This window comes from Lepidochelys olivacea (assembly GCF_965140295.1).
Source record: "Lepidochelys olivacea isolate rLepOli2 genome assembly, chromosome: 1".
NCBI classification, from domain to species: domain Eukaryota; kingdom Metazoa; phylum Chordata; order Testudines; family Cheloniidae; genus Lepidochelys; species Lepidochelys olivacea.
Genome location: NC_140411.1, coordinates 353,634,120 through 353,646,434, shown reverse-complemented (window position 1 = coordinate 353,646,434; position 12,315 = coordinate 353,634,120).

The window sequence follows — 12,315 nt, the reverse complement described above, 5'->3', positions numbered from 1 at the left end:
ACTACTCATCAAAACCAAATCTAAAATGGCATCCCCTCTTGTTGGTTCAGGAACTACTTGCTGAAGGAATCCATCAGCTATCACATCTAGGAAAATCTGAGCCCTGTTATTATTACAAGCACTCGTCCTCCAGTCTCTATCTGGGAGGTTAAAGTCTCCCATGATCATACAATTCCCATTAATATTTACTTCATTAAAAACATTAAAGAGTTCTTTATCCATATCCACATCGGATCCCGGCGGTCTATAGCACACCCCAAGCTCTATCCCAAGGGAGACTCTAGTAGTTTTCTTCCCCTATGTGATTTTTGGCCAGACGGACTCTGTCTTATCCATTCCATCGCTTCTTATTTCTTTACAGTCGACCTCCTCATTGATAGACAGTGCTACTCCACCACCTCTACCTTCATTTCGGTCTTTCCTAAACCGCACATACCCCGCAATACCCGTACGCCAGTCGTGACGACTATTCCACCCTGTTCCTGTTCTCCCTAGAATATCTGGTTTCCCTTCCTGCACCAGTAGCTCTAGTTCCTCCATTTTGTTACCCAGGCTCCTCGCATTAGGGTACAAACATCTTCATTTTTGCTGTTTGGCCTCGCTCACATTCTGTGCCTGATTAGCACAGACATTCTGCAGCCAAAATGACCTATTAGACTGGTATGTACACTACCCTTCCTCCTGATGTCCATTCTCCTACCCATGGCTGTATCCTCTCCTACTTCGTTTTCTTTCCTGTCAATGCTAAAATCCGGCGTGGAGATTACCTGGACATCTCCCTACCATCTCCCCCAAATTCCTAGTTTAAAGCTCTCTTAATCAATTGTGCCAGCCTCCATCCTAGAAGTCTATTTCCGTCCCTACTCAGATGAAGTCCATCCCAAGAGAACAGTCCTCTGTCCATGAATGCCTCCCAGTGGCCATACATCCCAAAGCCCTCCTTATAGCACCAGTGCCTGAGCCATTTGTTGATAGTCATAATCTTGTCACATCTTTGTTGCCTTTCTCTATGAACAGGCAGAATCCCACTAAAGATCACCTGAGCCTCGATTTCCTTAAGCGTCTTCCCCAGCCTGGCATAGTCTCCCTTGAAACGTTCCAGCGAAAATCTAGCCGTATCATTTGTCCTTCATAGAATCATAGAATCATAGAAGATCAGGGTTGGAAGGGACCTCAGGAGGTCATCTAGTCCAACCCCCTGCTCAAAGCCGGACCAATCCCCAACTAAATCATCCCAGCCGGAGCTTTGTCAAGCCTGACCTTAAAAACTTCTAAGGAAGGAGATTCCACCACCTCCCTAGGTAACGCATTCCAGTTAGTTCGCACCCTCATAGTGAAAAATTTTTCCCTAATATCCAACCTAAACCTCCCCCACTGCAACTTGAGACCATTACTCCTTGTTCTGTCATCTGCTACCACTGAGAACAGTCTAGATCCATCCTCTTTTGAACCCCCTTTCAGGTAGTTGAAAGCAGCTACCAAATCCCCCCTCATTCTTCTCTTCCATAGACTAAACATCCCCAGTTCCCTCAGCCTCTCCTCATAACTCATGTATTCCAGTCCCCTAATCATTTTTGTTGCCCTCCGCTGGACTCTTTACAATTTTTCCACATCCTTCTTGTAGTGTGGGGCCCAAAACTGGACACAGTACTCCAGATGAGGCCTCACCAATGTCGAATAGAGGGGAACGATCACATCCCTCCATCTGCTGGCAATACCCCTACTTATACAGCCCAAAATGCCATTGCCCTTCTTTAGGAATCCCTATATCCTCACTGACTAAATCCCAGCAACCCCAAATCACCCAAAGTCCCAAAAGTCCAATGACCCAAAAGTCTCTGTCCCTGGTCAGGTCAGCCCCAGAATTTGAAAGTTTATATGCAGTGTTTCACCTCCTAACCTGGGTGGAGGTGTGGGGGAGAGAGAGAAGTAAGGGGCACCTTACATGATCTGAAGCTGACCGCTCCGCAGCTCTGTAGGGCTTCTCTCCGCTCCCCTTCACCAGCCACCCCATGAACTGCTTCGCTCGGCTCTGCTCTGCGGCCCACAAGCAGCTCCCGCCATCCCACAAACTGCTCCGCTCCGCTCCACGTCCCCCACGCAGTTCCTGCCGTCCCATGAACTACTCCATCAGCCAGTCCACATGGTGCTCCAGCCGTCCCACAAATTGCTCCACAATATCTCTTCAGGCTCCCCCACTACTTAACACAATGCTCAGTGATTTCATCTCTTGGTCAGATCAGCTCTTTTGTAAACTCAGCTTGTAGGAAGGGAGCCTCAGTGATGGTGCACCATTAGTCCAAAGTGAGCTCAGCTCAGCAGCCTGTAACTAGACTCCTAATGGAATCAAAATTAGCTCTGATATTCCACAGTGGAGAGAAGGAAGTGCAATTAGCACGTAAGACCCTCATCCAGGGACCCATGCCACTAAGCATTAATACCCATCCCCAAACCTCTCTTCATTCACAGAGTTTTGGAACCCATGACCCTTGCCTAGCGAGTGCTACTTAGTTGGTGGCGAGTCCCTCCATCATAACAAAAGGCCAAGTACAGCTCCAAGCACAGTTCCCATAATCAGAGTAATAACAATTTATTCTTCCTGCCCCAATAACAGAGACACTGGGGATCCCACAGCAGCCAAAGTGATCATTTGGGCAGCTATGGCCTCATTCTAGGCGGGGTGGGTGTGCCTATGCAAATGAGATCAGCCCCTGAAGTTCTTTTCCACAACTTGCCACACTTCACCACCAGGTGTCAGGGTGGAGCTCATCCTGACTCTGCTTACAATTAGAAGGAGTAAATAACACTTCCTTATTTACTTTTTCCACACCAGTTATGATTTTATAGACCTCAATCATATCCTCCTTAGTCGTTTCTTTTCCAAGCGGAAAAGTCCCAATCTTATTAATTCTTCTCACACAAAAGCTGTTCCATGCCTTAAATCATTTTTGTTGCTCTTTTCTGAACCTTTTCTGGTTCTGAGCCAGGTGCCCTATTCCTGGCTAAGTATGGATGGTCTCTGCCCACAGAGGGAGTGTATTGTGAACATCCAATACTGATTTTCTTATGCTGCCTTTTGATCAATAACAAAACTTTTGCTGGCAGAACATTGCAGTGTAGACAAGACCTGAGAAAGAGAATTTTCAGAATCACCCCGGAGCGCTGGCCACCCACAGTCATTGCCCCATCTCCAGCCATCGTGATCTCTAGGGAAAAGGAACAAAGAATGTCAGCCATAATTACAGGATGGGGGACTCTATCCTGGGAAGCAGTGACTCTAAAAGAGATTTTGGGGTCATGGGTGATAATTAGCCAAACATGAGCTTCCAGTGTGACTCTGTGGCCAAAAGGGCTATTCTAATCCTGGGGTGTATAAACAGGGAGATCTGAAGCAGGAGTAGAGAGGTTATTTTATCTCTGTATTTGGCCCTGGTGTGACTCCTGCTGCCATCCTGTGTCCAGTTCTGATGTTCGCAATACAAGGAGGATGCTGATAAATTGGAGAGGGTTCAGAGAAGAGCCACTAAAAAGATGAAAGGATTAGAAAAGCTGCAATAGAGTGATAGACCTCTGGGAGTTCAATCTATTTCACTTAACAAAGACAAAGTTAATGGGTGACTTGAGTACAGTCTCTAAATATCTATATAGGGAACAAATGTCTAATAATGGGCTCATCAGTTAGCAGAGCGCAGATGAACGTGATCCAATGACTGTCAGGCCAGCAGCGGTGGAGGATATGGCTGTGTCACAGGGATGACACTAGCTGCTGGTTTCTTCTGGAAACAGGCAGTGCTCCACCCCTACTCCCGACCAACCCAACACACTGATGAAGAATCCATTGTGATGGGATCCCCGGGGTACAACCTGGAACTGGGGTACCACTGTGACCCCAGTCTGAGCTGCTTCTCACAATGCTTTGATAGTGACAAACAACAAACCCCTCCAGGTCAAGTTATCACTTAACACAGCAGCAGGTGGAGTCCCACACACAGCAAGATTGCGTGAATGCTCCCTGAGCCACTCACAAATCACACAGAGAAGGGCACCAGCAAATATCACAAGCCACCAGACTTGCACCTCTGGAATATACTGTATTTCCCTAGTCAGAAGCCTGCTGGTGGACCCTGCATCTGCCTAGCCATGGCAGGGAGGCTGGCAGACTCTGCAGTTATCCAGCCGCCACAAAGAGTGAGGGACCCCCGCAGCTTCCCACCCACAATGGGAAGCAGGGACTCCCTGCAACTACCAGCTGCCCGGGGGGTGAGGGGACTCTACAGCAGCCCAGCCCCATGAGCAAAGGGATCTTGGAGCTACCAGGCACCACAGTGGTGTGGGACCCAGGAGCCAGGAAATTACAGTTTGTATAATGGCCCTACACTTGCTAGAGGATTGGTGCAAGGGGATGAATATTAACCCTAGGAACTGTGTCCTGGTGACCGGGGTGCCGGAGGCGTTTGATGAAGGCTCAATAGAGCCTGCCTTAAGGGCATCCACTGAGTACCTGAGTAAGTGTAAAATGCGTGGGTGCATGTTTGTGAGGGAGGACGGAAATTTTGCTGTACTGTGTGAGCCGTCGACGGCTGTGGACCCTCTACAGGTTCCAGGCAAGATAGCAGTGGAAGATGGTAGTGGAAGGTAATAACTACTGGGAGCCAGCCCTCACCAGCCTCTGCCTCTGAAGTGGAGTTTTTAAAGAAAATGTCGGCCTTTTTGGGGAAAGAGGGGAAGACCTTGGCTGATATGCCGGGTCTGTTGGGCCTTGACCCAGGAGTCCCACCCCGGGAGGCTGCTCCATCACCTGATGAGTGGGTGAAGGCTTTGGGGCGAGCATTAGAGAAGGTTGTGCCACCCCACCCTGAGTCAGGCCCCTATCGTAAACTGAGGTTGTTTTCTGGGGGTCCCACCCCAATGCCTGGGGAGGAAGCATTTGAACCCGGGCTGGAACACACCACTGAAATGCTGCAGGAGTGGGCAGCACCTGATGCTGAAAAGAGAAGGCAACTAGTAGAGTACCTCAGGGGGCCAGCCCTAGATGTGATTCGCACCCTGAAGCTCAGTAACCCTGGAGTCAAGGTAAAGGACTGCCTAGAGGCCCTTGATCACGCCTTTGGGAGAACCGAGGGCTCAGAGGATGTTTACTGCAAGTTCCTCAATGCCAGGCAACAAAAGGGAGAGAAAGTTTCTGCCTATATACAGAGGTTGGAGAAATTGTTACAGAGAGCCATCATGAGGGGAGCAATAGTGGTTGAGCAAATGGACCGGACTAGATTGGCTCAGATCGTGAGGGGAATTCAATATCAGAACCCAATCCTTCTCCACCTTCGATTAAGGGAGCACCAAGACAATCCACCGGGTTACTCTCGGCTGATAAAAGAGGTCCGAGAGGAGGAAGAGAGGCAGGCAGCTGGTGAGGTTTGGGAGGTTCAGCCACCCCAGGCAACTGCCACAACATCCGTATGAATGCCCAAGGCGCTGATGGTGAATCCTCAAGAGGAACTTACCCAACAAGTGCAGGTCCTGACACAGAAAGTGGCTGAACTAGAGAATACTATCGATTCAGCAAAGACTTCAGTACAAGGAACCCCCCGTTACCACGGTCCAGAAGATTACATTTAGAACCTCTGCCCCACCCCGGCAACACGGGAAAGGGCAATCCTTCTTCTGCTACCGGTGTGGCCAGGATGGGCACATTGCTGCCAGGGGTCAGAATGCAGAGAATCCCTCGCTAGTATACCAAAAGCTGAGGACCACCTGGGGAAAGTCGGGAAACGGCCCCAGAGCCTGGGGAGGGAGCCGCCTAGGCCTGCAGGGTTTGGAGGCTCCCTTGCGAAGAACCATGCCACCCGAATCCCACCAGGATTGATAGGACCTCGAGCAGAGGTCACTGTAAAGGTTGAAGGGACAGAATGTAGAGCAGTGCTTGACACGGGATCCCAAGTGACTATCATATTCCAGTCTTTCTACCAGCAGATGCTTACGCATCTGCCTATACAGCCCTTGACAGGGCTTGGCCTGTGTGGTCTCAGCATGAATGAATACCCGTATCAGGGGTATGTCATTGTACACCTGGAATTCCCAGAAGAGATCGCTGGGGTAAGACAGGAGGTGGACACTGCAGCTTTAATATGCCCTGACCCTAGAGGTGTCTCTGAGGTGTCCGTGCTAATAGGGACCAACTCCAGCCTCTTTAAGGTACTTGCAGATTACTGCAGACAGCGAGCAGGGGACCAATACCTGAATACCTTGGTGATACACACATATTGTGCTGCAGCCTACAGAAAAATTGAGGACACAAAAAGAGTGATGCCTGATTTGCCGGTGGGAGCATTGAGGTATGCAGGCCCGGTCCCCTTAGTGGTGCCTGCAATGACAGAAAAGGAGGTGATTGTCATGAGTACCTGCCTGAAAGGCAGTAAGAGAACATTAGCAGTGGTAGAGCAGCCGACCGAGGGAGGGCTCTCTGAAGGAGGGCCAGTCCCCAGTGGAGTCATAACCCTACCTGCTGAAGCCCAGGGAGTGACTATACTGATTGCTAATGGAACAAGTCGTGATATTTTTGTGAGGCGAGGACAAAAGATAGCAGACCTCTTTGAACCCGAGTCAATTGTAACACCCCAGTGTGAAACTCAAGTTCCGACGATAGACCCAGCAAAGTTTGACTTTGGAGATTCACCAGTGTCCAAGAAGTGGAAAGATCGCCTGAGGAAGAAACTTTGTGAAAGATCCAAGGTGTTCTCACTGCATGAGTGGGGTGTGGGATGTGCAAAAGGAGTAGAACACAATATCAGACTACATGACTCTTGATCTTTCAGGGACAGATCTAGGAAGATTGCTCTCTCTGAGATGGAAGATGTGCGACATCATCTTCAGGAGCTGGCTGCGAATGGCATCATTACAGAGTCCCGCAGCCCATACGCCTCACCCATTGTGGTAGTCCGTAAAAAGAATGGGAAAATCCGGATGTGTATTGACTACCGCACCCTAAACAGCCGTACTGTGGTCGACCAGTACACTATGCCTCGAGTGCAAGATGCCTTAGACTGTTTGCTGGGAAGCCAGTGGTTCTCTGTGTTGGATCTTCGAAGTGGGTACTACCAGATCCCTCTGGGAGAAGAAGATAAGGAGAAGACAGCCTTCCTCTGCCCATTAGGGTTTTATCAGTTCAAACGCATGCCCCAAGGGACTTCTGGAGCACCTGCCACCTTTCAACGTCTCATGGAGAAAGTTGTGGGAGACATGAATTTACTGCAAGTGTTAGTTTATTTGGATGACCTGATTGTGTTTGGAAGAACCTTAGAGGAGCATGAAGAAAGACTTCTTAAAGTGCTTGATAGATTGGAGGATTATGGTCTGAAGCTTTCAATTGACAAATGCCAGTTCTGCAGAACCTCAGTGAAGTATGTGGGTCACATTGTGTCCCAAGTGGGTGTGAGTACTGATCCTGATAAAATAGAAGCACTCACTATATGGCCACGTCCAAGTAACTACAGAGAACTCAAGACCTTTCTTGGATTTAGTAGCTACTACCGCAGATTTGTGAAAAACTATGCTATGATTGTAAAGCCTCTGAACGATCTTACCAGGGGACATCAGTCCAGCAAGAACAAATCTAAGACCAAGAATAAGGGGAGGTCCCCAAAGCCTCCTGTGCAGAGACACAATGGCCCCTTTGCACCATTTGGGCCACGGTGGGATGAGAGATGTGAAAGGGCTTTTCGAGAAATCATTACTTGCCTAACTCATGCTCCAGTCCTAGTTTTTGCTGACCCAAGCAAACCATTTATCCTGCATACTGATGCCAGTTTGGAGGGTCTGGGAGCCGTCCTGTACCAGGAAGTGGAAGGCAAATGTAAACCTGTAGCCTTTTCCAGCCGAGGATTGTCTGATAGTGAAACTCGCTATCCCACCCACAAGCTAGAATTCTTGGCCTTGAAATGGGCCATCACTGAGAAATTTCGAGACTACTTGTATGGTGCTCAGTTCCAGGTGTGGACAGACAACAATCCACTGACGTATGTGTTAACAAGTGCTAAGCTGGATGCTACAGGGCAGAGATGGGTGGCCACCTTGGCTAGCTATGAGTTCAGCATTCAGTACCGATCAGGGAGAAGCAATGTAGACACAGATGCATTGTCCAGGAGTCCGCAGGCTCCAGAAGTTGCTGTGATACCCACAGATGGAGTGAGAGCTATTTGCAGTGTGAGTCGCCGAGAGCTAGAGGCCCGTGAGAGCCTTCAGGGATGTGTTGCAGAAGCTTTGGGCCTGCCCCCTGAATGCGTGCCTTCTGCTTCAGTGAACTATATTGCATTGGACCAATCTCCTTTGCCCATGCTCAATGCGGCTGACTGGCAAGAAGCCCAGCGGCAAGATATTGACATTTGTGATACACTACTTGCCAAAAGGGAGGGGCGAAGCCCAGCTGCGGTTGTCCCACCTAACCCGGAGGGTAAACTACTATTGAGAGAATGGACCAAACTAAAACTGATTCAGGGAGTGCTACACCGAATAACCACTGACCCTTCACAAAAACAACGAGCACAACTAGTGCTGCCAAAAAAGTACAGAGCCCTGGCCATGAGGGCCCTCATGAAGACTTTGGGCATTTAGGGATGGAGAGGACCCTGGAACTTATTCGTAGTAGGTTCTATTGGCCCCGAATGGCTGAAGATGTTCGCAGGAAATGTGAGACTTGCGCTCGATGTGTTCAAAGGAAAACTCTGCCCACAAGGGCTGCATATCTCAAGAACATCACCAGCAACAAACCTTTGGAGTTGGTATGCATTGATTTCTTGTCTGTAGAGGTAGACAAGAGGAATGTTGGAAACATTCTAGTAGTGACTGACCATTTTACACGGTATGCACAAGCATATCCCACACGTGATCAGAGGGCCACCACCGTCGCTCGAGTATTGTGGGACAAATATTTCTCAGTCTATGGATTCCCGGCTCGGATACACTCTGATCAGGGGCAGGATTTTGAGAGTCACCTTCTGAAGGAGGTGCTGAAGATAGCAGGAATTAAAAAGTCTAGGACAACGCCTTATCACCCCCAAGGTGATCCTCAGCCAGAGAGGTTCAACCGAACCCTATTAGATATGTTGGGAACTTTGCGACCAGAGCAGAAGGCAACCTGGAGCCAGCATGTCGCATTTCTGGTGCATGCCTACAATGCCACAAAGAACGATGCTACGGGAGTCACCCCATATCTCTTGATGTTTGGGCGAGAACCAAGATTACCCATAGACTTGTGCTTTGGTGTATCAGAGGATGGAGATAGCTATGAAACTCATCAGCAATATGTATCCCGACTAAGAGAAAAGCTGCGGGATGCTTATCGCTTAGCTACCGCTGTGGCTCGGAAGAACGCAGACCGCAACAAACATCGATATGATGCTAGAGTGCGTTCGCAGGAGCTCCAGCCGGGGGACAGAGTCCTGCTGCGAAATTTGGGTATTGCTGGCAAACACAAGATAGCTGACAGATGGAAGGCAATACCTTACCTGGTGATGGAAAAGCTGGGAGATCTGCCGGTCTACAAGATCAAACCTGAAGACGGACCAGGGCAAATAAAGACGGTGCATAGAAACCTTTTGCTCCCTGTGGGGGAATTGGTAAGCACCCCTTATGAGATGGGCTACGACAGGGCAGCCGGGCAGAACAGAAGTGCTAGACCAAAGCCGCCAATCAACACAGACAGTGGGCCCCGTGCAGCTAACTTACCCCTATTCTGCACATCTGAGAGTGAGTCTGAGGAGGAAGACACAACCCTGGTGTATCCTGGGATGGAAACAAGATTTCAGTCTCGATCAGCTGAACCAAACGAGAGTTTTCCCGCTTCTGCCCTAAACCCAATGGCGGAACTATTTAGGCCCCTTTCTGATACCCCTATGCCGCTGATGAGACCCCCGTGTGATGACACACACAGGTTATTGGACAATGGGGACAGACAGGTAGAGGATGTCCTGGGCACCTTGGACCCTCCAGCGTTAGAACTAGGAGTGCAGGGGCCTACGCCAGTAGCCGAGGGACCCTCCAGGGAAGCCTCTCCATCCGTCACTCAAGAGGATGTTCCCCCTACCTCGGCAACAGAGATTCTCAATAGACGAGACAGGGTGATAAGACCAGTGAAACGGTTAACTTATGATGCACCTGGGGTGACTAGTGAGGAGCCAATACATTTAGCGCACAGGATTGTGGGAGCTAAAGTGGGCTTTCTGAGGCCCTTTGGAGGAAACCAATGAGTTGGTATAAAGGGAGTATGATTTGTCGGGACGCCAAATTCTCGGCTGGGGGGAGGATGTAAGCAGTGTCAGGATGAGCTCCACCCTGACATCTGGTGGTGAGGTGTGGCAAGTTGTGGAAAAGAACTTCAGGGGCTGATCTCGTTTGCATAGGCACACCCACCCCGCCTAGAATGAGGCCATAGCTGCCCAAATGGTCACTTTGGCTGTTGTGGGATCCCCAGTGTCTCTGTTATTGGGGCGGGAAGAATAAATCGTTATTACCCTGATTATGGGAACTGTGCTTGGAACTGCACGTGGCCTTTTGTTATGATGGAGGGACTCGCCATCAACTAAGTAGCACTCGCTAGGCAAGGGACATGGGTTCCAAAACTCTGTGAACTGAGAGAGGCTTGAGGCAGGTATTTGTACCTGGTGGTGTGGGCCCCTTTGTAAGGGCCTGACACACCCATTGCACCTCTGTCTCTCTCCACTGTGGAATGTCAGAGCTAGTTTTGGGTCTATTAAGAGTCTTGCTACAGGTACTGTGCTGAATTCACTTTGGCCTTCTGGTGCACCAGCACTAAGGCTCCCATGAGCTGGAATCACTGAGCGCTCTGTCAAGCAGTGGGGAGCCAGAAGAACTGGAGTGCAGTGGTGCTGTTCGTGGCTAGGCTGGCGGAGCGTTCGTGAGACGGCGAGGCGAGCTGTGCAGAGCGGAGCCGGTTGTGAGAGAGCAGAGCAGAGCCGAGCCCTGTGGGGCAGTCAGCTTCAGGACACGTAAGGTGCCCGTTACCTCTTTCCCCCCACACACAGGCACATTTTAGCCAGACTGGGGAGCAACACTCTGCAGATGAACTTTTGAACTCTGGGGCTGGACTTTTTGAACTTTGGGTGATTTGTGGCTTGCTGGACTCAAGAGACGTTTGGGTTCTGGGACTCAAGAACCCGAGGGAAAGGACGTGGCCCAATTTGCTGGGGTGGGTCTTTGCTCATGGTTTGGTTAATGAACACTAGTTGGGGTGTTTCCCCAATTTAATGCTGATGTCATTTACCTCATGTCTCTGCTACACCGAGATGCCGTGCTTGCGAGAGGGGAACTATTGCCTCTTCGAGGCGCCCAGGGGGTGTGTAAGATTTTCCCAGGTCACTGGGTGGGGGCTCAAGCCAGTTTTGCATTTGCTTTGAGAGGGAACCCCTGTGTGCTGAACCCAGCCCTTGCTGCTATCAACTTGGCCTGGCAGCAGGGTTACCCAAGAACTGAAGATGACACTCAACTCACTACAGTGTTGGAACCGTGTCCCATGCCTTGTGAGTGCCATTTAGTTGCAGGTGAGTCCCTCACTCAGGACATGCCAAGTACAGTTCTGCTGCCCTTGGTTCACACAACAATGATAACAAGGCTTTATTGCTCCTGCTCCAATAACAAGGAGCTTGGGGATCGCACACCAGCTGAAAGTGACCATTTGGGCAAGCAATCCCATCCTGCTGAGCACCTAGGCAGGGTGGGAGTGCCCATGCAAGGGAGATCAGCTCCTGAAGTCCTTTTCCCCAGCTCACCACTCGATGTCAGGGGAGAGCTCATCCAGACTCAGCTTACACCAGTAACTCTGGAGCCAAGTGCGGTGAGCAGCTGGGCAGAGCGAAGGGGCCCTGGGCAGTGGACCCAGCACAGGGAGACGTCACCAGATCAGAGGCCCTGGCAGGCCAGACTCGGGGGGGGGGGGCGGGATAAACCTGATGGGGGGGGCAATGCTGGGGAGAAGGGTCCCAGCACCTGCAGCCTGAGGGCATCTGGGCACTGCCAGAACAGGTGTCTGACCCGCAGTGTCACCGCAGCGCAGCCAGGGCCTGGAAATGTAGGGAACAGGCTGTGAATCCCAGAGTCCCAGAGACCCTAGTCTGTGGTATTCCCTGGCCCATCAGGCGGGTTCCTGGATCCTTCCACCTTTTCCATTTCCCCCTCATTTTTTGCAGTTGCTGTTTAATAAGTTGTGTGTGGTTTAAACTCAATGCAGCGATTGCTGGGTCAGGGAAGTGGCTGGTGAGCAGAGATTACCCCTCAGAGGGGACACGCTCGCTCCATCCTGAGTCT